Consider the following 13,547-nt stretch of genomic DNA (forward strand, 5'->3'; position numbering starts at 1 on the left):
ACTGTCATGATGTGGCGAGAGCTGGTCAACCACTTGACGACTTCTTAGAATCTTTAGAGATTCTCCGTGTCACATGAGGGATCTCTTTCAGATCAAATATGTACGGCGCCATACGCCGCATACATACCAGGGGCTATGTCGTAGGCCCACAATTAAACTCCTATGGCTAAGTGAAAGTGTTAACGCCCTATAGTCCGATTGCCTGGTTCGCCGCATTATCACCTCCTTCATGGACCAAGACGTTGGATAAAGAGTGATTAAATGCTTTTCTGAACACCCCCGTACTCCCTACGAGGGGGCTGAAGCCGACGACTGGAAAACTTTCAGATTATATTAAAACGGCCGCACTGGAGGAATTCAAGCTTTCGAGAAAAACATAAAAATAGATTAACTATAAAATTGTCTTTTACAATTCCCATACATCTCGCTCGAACATTATGTCTTTCGACACTGACCCTCTATCAAGCGGGCGGCCTCTAGGACGTCTTCAAAATAATGCTCCGGTTCTGTACGGTTCTTGCCTTTGGGTGGACTCTTCGTCGCAACATCGATGGCCTTCATCTTCCCCCAGAACATCTTGACTTGGGCAAAGGCCATCTGCGCACCCTCAATGCACGTTGACCGCTTCACAGCGTCGATACACGGCACCGCGTCAACAAGCCTCTGCACCAAACCGAAATAGCTATTCAGAACAGGCTCGGTTGGCCACAACCGGATTATGACATCCTTCATGGCAGCGCCGGATATCCTATGAAGTTCGGCCCATTGGGACAGCTGTTCATTGAGCAACAGAGGGCGCTTTGATGCGCCAAACTGCGACCAAAAAAGCTTCTTCGTTGCATACCCATCTCGCGCTTGGTAATACTGCGCCGCATCGGAAGAACTCTTCGGCAAGTCCAAGAACTCGTCCGGAGAACTCCACACTTGGTTAAGCTGAGCATAGTTCGGGTCACCGAACTTAGTTTGTAGCAGAAATGGCTTTCCAGCCGCAATCTCCCTAGCTTGCCGAACCTCCTCACGGACTGCTCTGGATTCCGATCGCGCTTCCCTCGCCTCTTGTAAGGCCTTATCCAGTTCAGCCGTTAAGGCTTTCTTCTCCTTCTCCAGAAATTCACAGCGGCCAGTGGCATTTTCCAGTTCAAGCACCACCATGGATATCTTCTCCTCGTCCTGGCGCCGTGCAGCTTGTTTCGCTTTCAACTCGGCCGATGCCTTTTTGGCAGCAGCATTGCTACACCGGGCCTGCTCCTTGGCCTGGGCCAGCTCCGCTCGAAGAACATCAACGGCGGCAGCACCATCTGCAGCCACGCATACTCCAGCATACAGATTTTAGCGTCATGCGTATACCACAAAAATGTATGGGGATTGCACCGAATACATACCTTGCGACTCGTCAAGACGCATATTGATTAATGCAAGATCATCCCCTGCCACATCAATCTTCCACTATAGCTCGGCAATTTCCATAGTCCGGAAAGTGGCCAAGGGGGAAGCAGCTTGTGTTCAAGTTTATTGGGTTAGTCCTCAAGCGATCCTTTTTCGATCCTCCGTTTGCTTCCTCGGGGAAGATAACCCGAGTCTCAGGGGCTACTACCTATACACAGGCGCATCTTCACAAATGAAACATAGCTGAAAACATTATGCCACAAACCTCGAAGCCCTTCAGTAGGCTCATGAAGGCTTCATTTAATCCGCTTTTCGCGGACAAAATCTTCTCAATCACTGTACCCATCAAGGTACACTGCTCCCCCGAGACAGATGCTTTCCGCAACATGTCCCACAATATATCCGGAGCCTCCAGGTCTCCAGAAGCCGCTCTAGGAGCAAAACCATCCTTTGAAGGAATCGGTTCACCTGTCTTCAGAATCACTGTCGGCTGTGAGCCAGACTGTCCGTGGCCTTTGTTATCATCAGCCCCATAATCCCGGATGGCCGGAGATCCACCTTCGGGTACTGCCTCTTTTGTCCCCTGGTCTAAAGGGACCCTCTGCGATGACACTTCGGAGTGGTTCACCATATTGGGCGAGGAGGTTGGAGGAGGCGTCTCGCTCTCCATCATCTCTGGGAGAAGACTCCCCGAAGAAGAGGATCGCCCAGAAAAACTCTATGGCGACCTGCGAAAATGCATGAATGCGTTACGATTATCTTCGGTAACAACACCGGAGCAGGACGCTATCAAAGTACTCCGGATTCTCTTACTATTTGGCCGAGGGCTTGTCCCCCTGTCGGAGCTGTTCAACGGCGTCACTTTTCAAACCCAAGCCGCTCGACGGCGGCATCTTGCCCTTCTTGGAAGAACGCCCCTCCCAATCTTCGGAGGCGGCCCTTTTCCTCCTGCTTGGAGAAGGGATACTGAGTCCTTTTCCGCCTCTGTCTTCGGGTGAGGAAAGGTCGATTTCTCCGGACTCAGTGTCTGACTTACCTCCGGAACCAAGGTCATCTTGGGTCTTCTCGCCCTCCCCTGCTGGTGCCTGGTACGCTGCCGAGGCCAGCATCCTTGTTAGCACAGGAGTAGCTGAGTCTTCGGGAAGGGGAGTCGGACACCTAATCCTCTCCACCTTCTTTATCCAGCCCTGAAAAAGGATGGTACTGTCGGTATCTTTCCACTGGGTATCTAATTATAAAGGTATTCGGCAAACGGGTACTTACCGGGGTATCCGGATGGTTACAGTCTAGGCCGACATCTTCGGTGGTGTCCGGCCATTGCCTTCGTTTCCCAAAGAATAATCTCCACATTCCTTTGTGCGTAGTGCTGAAGAAGTGCTGAAGCATCCGCGGCCCTTCTGGATTAAACTCCCACATGCGAAGAGGCCGTCGCTGGCACGGCAGGGTCCGACGAACTAACATTACTTGAACGACGTTGGCTATATCGACCTTCTCAATGAGGCTTCGGATGCGACTTTGCAGAGTTTGCACCTCATTCGTTGATCCCCAATCCAACCCCTTATTAATCTACGATGCAAGCTGAGTTGGGGGGGGCGGATCGAAATACAGGCGCAGTTGCCCACTTGGAGCCACGGGGCTCGGTGATATAGAACCACCCCTGCTGCCACAGATCGAAAGGTTTGGCGAAGGATCCTTTCAGCCAAACGGCGCTAGCAAGCTTGCTCATTGAAGCACCACCGCACTCGGTCTGCTCCCCCTCTATCACTTGTGGCTTCACATCGAAGGTCTTGAGCCACAAGCCGAAGTGCGGGGGAGTCCGGAGGAAGGCTTCGCACGTGACGATAAACGCCAAGATAAGAAGAATAGAGTCTGGGGCCAGATCGTGAAAATCTAGCCCGTAATAGAACATGAGCCCCGGGACGAAGGGGTTGAGTGCAAACCCTAACCCGCGAAGGAAGTGGGACACGAACACGACCCTCTCGCCGGATCTGGGGGTGGGAATAACCTGCCCCTCGACGGGAAGCCGATGATGGATTTCCGCGGTCAAATACCTCGCCGCCCGAAACTTTGCAATATCTCCCTCCGTGACAGAAGAAGCTACCCACCGGCCTTGACGGTTGGATCTGGACATAATCGGGGGCTTGTGGCGACCGAAACTCGGGTGGTGAAACTCGGAATAGCGGGGTCTGAGGGAGAAGCAAGCGTGGAAGAAAAGACGGGTCTGTACCCCTATATATAAAGGCTGCGAATATCAAACGTCTCCTTTCAGGCCTCGAAAACTTGCTTGTTTCCAAGGAGTTGTTGTAGGGAAACGTAGCAATTTAAAAATTTTCCTACGCACACGCAAGATCATGGTGATGCATAGCAACGAGAGGGGAGAGTGTTGTCCACGTACCCTCGTAGACCGACAGCGGAAGCGTTATCACAATGCGGTTGATGTAGTCGTACGTCTTCACGATCCGACCGATCAAGTACCGAACGTACGGCACCTCCGAGTTCTACACACGTTCAGCTCGATGACGTCCCTCGAACTCCGATCCAGCCGACTGTTGAGGGAGAGTTTCGTCAGCACGACGGCGTGGTGACGATGATGATGTTCCACCGACGCAGGGCTTCGCCTAAGCTCCGCAACGGTATTATCGAGGTGTAATATGGTGGAGGGGGGCACCGCACACGGCTAAGAGATCTCAAGGATCAATTGTTGTGTCTCTGGGGTGCCCCCCTGCCCCCGTATATAAAGGAGCAAGGGGGAGGCAGCCGGCCAAGGGGAGAGGCGCGCCATAGGGGGGAGTCCTACTCCCACCGGGAGTAGGACTCCTCCTTTCCTTGTGGGAGTAGGAGAAGGGAAGGGGGAAGGAGAAAGAAGGAAGGGTGCGCCCCCCTTCCCTAGTCCAATTCGGACCAGACCATGGGGAGGGGTGCGGCCACCTTTTGAGGCCTTTCTCTCCTTTCCCGTATGGCCCATTAAGGCCCAATACGAATTCCCGTAACTCTCCGGTACTCCGAAAAATACCCGAATCACTAGGAACCTTTCCGAAGTCCGAATATAGTCGTCCAATATATCGATTTTTACGTCTCAACCATTTCGAGACTCCTCGTCATATCCCCGATCTCATCCGGGACTCCAAACTCCTTCGGTACATCAAAACTCAATAAAACTGTCATCGTAACGTTAAGCGTGCGGACCCTACGGGTTCGAGAACTATGTAGACATGACCGAGACACGTCTCCGGTCAATAACCAATAGTGGGACCTGGATGCCCATATTGGCTCCCACATATTCTACGAAGATCTTTATCGGTCAGACCGCATAACAACATACGTTGTTCCCTTTGTCACCGGTATGTTACTTGCCCGAGATTTGATCGTCAGTATCTCGATACCTAGTTCAATCTCGTTGCCGGCAAGTCTCTTTACTCGTTCCGTAACACATCATCCCGCAACTAACTCATTAGTCACAATGCTTGCAAGGCTTATAGTGATGTGCATTACCGAGTGGGCCCAGAGATACCTCTCCGACAATTGGAGTGACAAATCCTAATCTCGAAATACGCCAACCCAACAAGTACCTTTGGAGACACCTGTAGAGCACCTTTATAATCACCCATTTACGTTGTGACGTTTGGTAGCACACAAAGTGTTCCTCCGGTAAACGGGAGTTGCGTAATCTCATAGTCATAGGAACATGTATAAGTCATGAAGAAAGCAATAGCAACATACTAAACGATCGAGTGCTAAGCTAACGGAATGGGTCAAGTCAATCACGTCATTCTCCTAATGAGGTGATCTCGTTAATCAAATGACAACTCATGTCTATGGCTAGGAAACATAACCATCTTTGATTAACGAGCTAGTCAAGTAGAGGCATACTAGTGACACTCTGTTTGTCTATGTATTCACACATGTATTATGTTTCCGGTTAATACAATTCTAGCATGAATAATAAACATTTATCATGATATAAGGAAATATATAATACTTTATTATTGCCTCTAGGGCATATTTCCTTCAGTCTCCCACTTGCACTAGAGTCAATAATCTAGTTCACATCGCCATGTGATTTAACATCAATAATTCACATCACCATGTGATTAACACCCATAGTTCACATCTCTATGTGACCAACACTCAAAGGGTTTACTAGAGTCAATAATCTAGTTCACCTCGCTATGTGATTAACACCCAAAGAATACTAAGGTGTGATCATGTTTTGATTGTGAGATAATTTAAGTCAACGGGTCTGTCACATTCAGATCCGTAAGTATTTTGAAAATTTCTATGTTTACAATGCTCTGCACGGAGCTACTCTTAGCTAATTGCTCCCACTTTCAATATGTATCTAGACCGAGACTTAGAGTCATCTAGATTAGTGTCAAAACTTGCATCGACGTAACCCTTTATGATGAACCTTTTGTCACTTCCATAATCGAGAAACATATCCTTATTCCACTAAGGATAATTTTGACCGCTGTCCAGTGATCTACTCCTAGATCACTATTGTACTCCCTTGCCAAAATTAGTGTAGGGTATACAATAGATTTGGTACACAGCATGGCATACTTTATAGAACCTATGGCCAAGGCATAGGGAATGACTTTCATTCTCTTTCTATCTTTTGCCGTGGTCGGGCTTTGAGTCTTTACTCAATTTCACACCTTGTAACACAGGCAAGAACTCTTTCTTTGACTGTTCTATTTTGAACTATTTCAAAATCTTGTTAAGGTATGTACTCATTGAAAAAACTTATCAAGCGTCTTCATCTATCTCTATAGATCTTGATGCTCAATATGTAAGCAGCTTCACCGAGGTCTTTCTTTGAAAAACTCATTTCAAAACACTCCTTTATGCTTTACAGAATAATTCTACATTATTTCCGATCAACAATATGTCATTCAGATATACTTATCAGAAATGTTGTAGTGCTCCCACTCACTTTCTTGTAAATACAGGCTTCACCGCAAGTCTGTATAAAACTATATCCTTTGATCAACTTATCAAAGTGTATATTCCAACTCCGAGATGCTTGCACCAGTCCATAGATGGATCGCTGGAGCTTGCATATTTTGTTAGCACCTTTAGGATTGACAAAACCTCCTGGTTGCATCATATACAACTCTTCTTTAATAAATCCATTAAGGAATGCAGTTTTTTTTATCCATTTGCCATATTTCATAAAATGCGGCAATTGCTAACATGATTCAGATAGACTTAAGCATAGATACGAGTGAGAAACTCTCATCGTAGTCAACATCTTGAACTTGTCGAAAACCTTTTGCCGACAATTCTAGCTTTGTAGATAGTGATACTACTATCAGCGCCCGTCTTCCTCTTGACGATCCTTTTATTCTCAATTGCTTGCCGATCATCGGGCAAGTCAACCAAAGTCCACACTTTGTTCTCATACACGGATCTCATCTCAGATTTCATGGCCTCAAGCCATTTTGCGGAATCTGGGCTCACCATCGCTTCTTCATAGTTCGTAGGTTCGTAATGGTCTAGTAACATAACCTCCAGAACAGGATTACCGTACCACTCTGGTGCGGATCTTACTCTGGTTTACCTACGAGGTTTGGTAGTAACTTGATCTGAAGTTACATGATCAACATCATTAACTTCCTCACTAATTGGTGTAGGAGTCACAGGAACAGATTTCTGTGATGAACTACTTTCCAATAAGGGAGCAGGTACAGTTACCTCATCAAGTTCTACTTTCCTCCCACTCACTTCTTTCGAGAGAAACTCCTTCTCTAGAAAGGATCCATTCTTAGCAACGAATATCTTGCCTTCGGATCTGTGATAGAAGGTGTACCCAACTGTCTCCTTTGGGTATCCTATGAAGACACATTTCTCCGATTTGGGTTTGAGCTTATCAGGATGAAACTTTTTCACATAAGCATCGCAACCCCAAACTTTAAGAAACGACAACTTTGGTTTCTTGCCAAACCACAGTTCATAAGATGTCGTCTCAACGGATTTTGATGGTGCCCTATTTAACGTGAATGTAGCTGTCTCTAATGCATAACCCCAAAACGATAGTGGTAAATTGGTAAGAGACATCATAGATTGCACTATATCCAATAAAGTACGGTTATGACGTTCGGACACACCATTATGCTGTGGTGTTCCAGGTGGCGTGAGTAGTGAAACTATTTCACATTGTTTTAACTGAAGGCCAAACTCGTAACTCAAATACTCTTCTCTACGATCAGATCATAGAAACTTTATTTTATTGTCACGATGATTTTCCACTTCACTCTGAAATTCTTTGAACTTTTCAAATGTTTCAGACTTATGTTTCATCAAGTAGATATACCCATATCTGCTCAAATCATCTGTGAAGCTCAGAAAATAATGATACCTGCTACGAGCCTCAATATTCATCGGACCACATACATCTATATGTATGATTTCCAACAAATCTGTTGCTCTCTCCATAGTTCCAGAGAACGGCGTTTCAGTCATCTTGCCCATGAGGCACGGTTCGCAAGCATCAAGTGATTCATAATCAGGTGTTTCCAAAATCCCATCAGTATGGAGTTTCTTCATGCGCTTTACACCAATATGACCTAAACGGCAGTGCCACAAATAAGTTGCACTATCATTATTAACTTTGCATCTTTTGGCTTCAATATTATGAATATGTGTATCACTACGATCGAGATCCAACAAACCATTTTTGTTGGTGTGTGTGACCATAAAAGGTTTTTATCCATGTAAACAGAACAACAATTGTTCTCTAATTTAAATGAATAACCGTATTGCAATAAACATGATCAAATCATATTCATGCTCAACGCAAACACCAAATAACACTTATTTAGTTTCATCACTAATCCCGAAAGTATAGGGAGTGTGCGATGATGATCAATCTTGGAACTACTTCCAACACACATCGTCACCTCGCCTTTTACTAGTCTCTGTTTATTCTGCAACTCTCGTTTCGAGTTACTACTCTTAGCAACTGAACCAGTATCAAATACAGAGGGGTTGCTATAAACACTAGTAAACTACACATCAATAACATGTATATCCAATATACCTTTGTTCACTTTGCCATCCTTCTTATCCACCAAATAGTTGGCGTAGTTCCGCTTCCAGTTGACCAGTCCCTTTGCAGTACAAGCACTTAGTCTCAGGCTTAGGTACAGACTTGGGCTTCTTCACTTGAGTAGCAACTTGCTTGCCGCTCTTTTTGAAGTTCCCCTTCTTCCCTTTGCCCTTTTCTTGAAACTAGTGGTCTCGTCAACCATCAACACTTGAAGTGGTCTCGTCAACCATCAACACTTGATGTTTTTATTGATTTCTACCTTCGTCGATTTCAGCATCACGAAGAGCTCGGGAATTACTTTCGTCATCCCTTGCATACTATAGTTCATCACGAAGTTCTACTAACTTGGTGGTGGTGACTAGAGAATTCTGTCAATCACTATTTTATCTAGAAGATAAACTCCCACTTGATTCAAGCGATTGTAGTACCCAGACAATCTGAGCACATGCTCCCTAGTTGAGCGATTCTCCTCCATCTTTTAGCTATAGAACTTGTTGGAGACTTCATATCTCTCAACTCGGGTATTTGCTTGAAATATAAACTTCAACTCCTGGAACATCTCATATGGTCCATGACGTTCAAAACGTCTTTGAAGTCCCGATTCTAAGCCGTTAAGCATGCTGCACTAAACTATCAAGTAGTCATCATATTGAGCTAGCCAAACGTTCATAACGTTTGCATCTGCTCCTGCAATAGGTCTGTCACCTAGCGGTGCATTAAGGACATAATTCTTCTGTGCAGCAATGAGGATAATCCTCAGATCACGGATCCAATCCGCATCTTTGCTACTAACATCTTTCAACATAATTTTCTCTAGGAACATATCAAAATAAACATAGGGAAGCAACAACGCGAGCTATTGATCTACAACATAATTTTGCAAAATACTATCAGGACTAAGTTCATGATAAATTTAAGTTCAATTAATCATATTACTTAAGAACTCCCACTTAGATAGACATCCCTCTAATCCTCTAAGTGATCACGTGATCCATATCAACTAAACCATGTCCGATCATCACGTGAGATGGAGTAGTTTCAATGGTGAACATCACTATGTTGATCATATCTACTATATGATTCACGCTCGACCTTTCGGTCTCCGTGTTCCGAGGCCATATCTGTTATATGCTAGGCTCGTCAAGTTTAACCTGAGTATTCCGCGTGTGCAACTGTTTGGCACCCGTTGTATTTGAACGTAGAGCCTATCACACCCGATCATCACGTGGTGTCTCAGCACGAAGAACTTTCGCAACGGTGCATACTCAGGGAGAACACTTATACTTTGATAATTTAGTGAAGGATCATCTTATAATGCTACCGTCAAACAAAGCAAGATAAGATGCATAAAGGATTAACATCACATGCAATCAATATAAGTGATATGATATGGCCATCATCATCTTGTGCTTGTGATCTCCATCTCCGAAGCACCGTGCTCGTGATCTCCATCTCTGAAGCACCGTCATGATCACCATCGTCACCGGCGCGACACCTTGATCTCCATCGTAGCATCGTTGACATCTCGCCAACTTATTGCTTTTACGACTATCGCTACCGCTTAATGATAAAGTAAAACTATTACATGGCGATTGCATCTCATACAATAAAGCGACAACCATATGGCTCCTGCCAGTTGCCGGTTACAAAACATGATCATCTCATACAACACATTATATCACATCATGTCTTGACCATATCACATCACAACATGCCCTGCAAAAACAAGTTAGACGTCCTCTACTTTGTTGTTGCATGTTTTACGTGGCTGCTACGGGCTTAGCAAGAACCGTTCTTACCTACGCATCAAAACCACAACGATAGTTTGTCAAGTTGGTGCTGTTTTAACCTTCGCAAGGACCGGGCGTAGCCACACTCGGTTCAACTAAAGTGAGACACCCGCCGGTCACCTTTAAGCAACGAGTGCTCGCAACGGTGAAACCAGTCTCGCGTAAGCGTACGCGTAATGTCGGTCCGGGCCGCTTCATCTCACAATACCGCTGAACTAAAGTATGACATGCTGATAAACAGTATGACTTATATCGCCCACAACTCACTTGTGTTCTACTCGTGCATAGCATCAACGCATAAAACCAGGCTCGGATGCCACTGTTGGGGAACGTAGTAATTTCAAAATTTTCCTACGCACACGCAAGATCATGGTGATGCATAGCAACGAGAGGGAAGAGTGTTGTCCACGTACCCTCGTAGACCGACAGCGGAAGCGTTATCACAACGCGGTTGATGTAGTCGTACGTCTTCACGATCCGACCGATCAAGTACCGAACGTACGGCACCTCCGAGTTCTACACACGTTCAGCTCGATGACGTCCCTCGAACTCCGATCCAGCCGAGTGTTGAGGGAGAGTTTCGTCAGCATGACGGCGTGGTGACGATGATGATGTCCCACCGACGCAGGGCTTCGCCTAAGCTCCGCAACGGTATTATCGAGGTGTAATATGGTGGAGGGGAGCACCGCACACGGCTAAGAGATCTCAAGGATCAATTGTTGTGTCTCTGGGGTGCCCCCCTGCCCCCGTATATAAAGGAGCAAGGGGGAGGCAGCCGGCCAAGGGGAGAGGCGCGCCATAGGGGGGAGTCCTACTCCCACCGGGAGTAGGACTCCTCCTTTCCTTGTGGGAGTAGGAGAAGGGAAGGGGGAAGGAGAAAGAAGGAAGGGTGCGCCCCCCTTCCCTAGTCCAATTCGGACCAGACCATGGGGAGGGGTGCGGCCACCTTTTGAGGCCTTTCTCTCCTTTCCCGTATGGCCCATTAAGGCCCAATACGAATTCCCGTAACTCTCCGGTACTCCGAAAAATACCCGAATCACTCGGAACCTTTCCGAAGTCCGAATATAGTCGTCCAATATATCGATTTCTACGTCTCGACCATTTCGAGACTCCTCGTCATATCCCCAATCTCATCCGGGACTCCAAACTCCTTCGGTACATCAAAACTCAATAAAACTGTCATCGTAACGTTAAGCATGCGGACCCTACGGGTTCGAGAACTATGTAGACATGACCGAGACACGTCTCCGGTCAATAACCAATAGCGGGACCTGGATGCCCATATTGGCTCCCACATATTCTACGAAGATCTTTACCGGTCAGACCGCATAACAACATACGTTGTTCCCTTTCACCGGTATGTTACTTGCCCGAGAATTGATCGTCGGTATCTCGATACCTAGTTCAATCTCGTTACCGGCAAGTCTCTTTACTCGTTCCGTAACACATCATCCCGCAACTAACTCATTAGTGACAATGCTTGCAAGGCTTATAGTGATGTGCATTACCGAGTGGGCCCAGAGATACCTCTCCGACAATTGGAGTGACAAATCCTAATCTCGAAATACGCCATCCCAACAAGTACCTTTGGAGACACCTGTAGAGCACCTTTCTAATCACCCATTTACGTTGTGATGTTTGGTAGCACACAAAGTGTTCCTCCGGTAAACGGGAGTTGCATAATCTCATAGTCATAGGAACATGTGTAAGTCATGAAGAAAGCAATAGCAACATACGAAACGATCTAGTGCTAAGCTAACGGAATGGGTCAAGTCAATCACGTCATTCTCCTAATGAGGTGATCTCGTTAATCAAATGACAACTCATGTCTATGGCTAGGAAACATAACCATCTTTGATTAACGAGCTAGTCAAATAGAGGCATACTAGTGACACTCTGTTTGTCTATGTATTCACACATGTATTATGTTTCCGGTCAATACAATTCTAGCATGAATAATAAACATTTATCATGATATAAGGAAATATATAATACTTTATTATTGCCTCTAGGGCATATTTCCTTCAGTTGTACCCAAGCGACTGTTGGGTTACCCACGTCCGGGTTGACAGGAATCTGTTAAAAAAGGGAGGTACGATCTCCGCTTGGATAAGACATGCCAATAAAACCGCGTCTTGAGACGTGGGGCGCCGGGCCAGCTAAAGCGGTTCGCAAATAATGGCGGAAGTAGGCGTGATGCCATATTACCGAAAGGTTGTCGGGGGATTGAACTCATAAAATATTATATCATCTGCAGTTGTGTATACAAGTCCGGATATAATCAATACATCTGAAGACTATCTTGAAGTTCGGAAAAAGGGGAACCCGCCTTGTAATGCCGAAGACAAATCTGCGTGCCGGACTGCTCGTCATTGAAGCCAGGTTCAGGGGCTACTGAGGGAGTCCTGGACTAAGAGGTCCTCGGGAGTCCGGCCTGATATCCATGGGCCGGACTGATCGGCTGTGAAGACATGAAGACCGAAGACTGTACCCGTGTCCGGATTGGACTCTACTTGGCGTGGAAGGCAAGCTTGGCGACCGATTATGAAGATTCCTTCTTTTGTAACCGACTCTATGTAAACCCTAGATCCCCCCGGTGTCTATATAAACCAGAGGGATTAGTCTGAAAAGGACACACATGACCATAGTCATATAGGCTAGACTTATAGGGTTTAGCCATTATGATCTCGTGGTAGATCAACTCTTGTAATACTCATATTCATCAAGATCAATCAAGCAGGAAGTAGGGTATTACCTCCATAGAGAGGGCCCGAACCTGGGTAAACATCGTGTCCCCCGTCTCCTGTTACCATCGATCCTAGACGCACAGTTCGGGACCCCCTACTCGAGATCCGCCGGTTCTGACACCGACATTGGTGCTTTCATTGAGAGTTCCGCTGTGTCTTGGCAGACGTGCAGTCGCAACTCTCCTCCAAGACCCAGAGTCTTGATGCTGCCCACGGCAACATCTCGGACATGAAGGCGAGGATCGGCACATTGGAGCGTTCGGCGGAGTCCCTTGAGTCCCGCCAGCAGTTGTTGTCCAAGGATTTGGACACCGCCAAGTGTCTCCGGCAGGATGTAGAGGACAGGCTGAAGAATCAGGTTGATCTGGGTAACCTCTGGATCAAGAGCCTGATCGACATGGCTGAGCATCTTGGTGCTCAGGCTGTGGAAATGCATGGACGGTCCAATCTTCTCGGTCAGCAAGCATGAGGTCCCAAGCATCAAGCTGGGACTCTTCTTCAACGAACTGACCGAGAAGCTGAAGGTGCATGAAGAGGGGTGGGCTGAGCGTTTTGCGACCGAGTCCCGAAAGCTTT

The sequence above is a fragment of the Triticum aestivum genome, chromosome 4D (assembly GCF_018294505.1).
Source record: "Triticum aestivum cultivar Chinese Spring chromosome 4D, IWGSC CS RefSeq v2.1, whole genome shotgun sequence".
NCBI classification, from domain to species: domain Eukaryota; kingdom Viridiplantae; phylum Streptophyta; class Magnoliopsida; order Poales; family Poaceae; genus Triticum; species Triticum aestivum.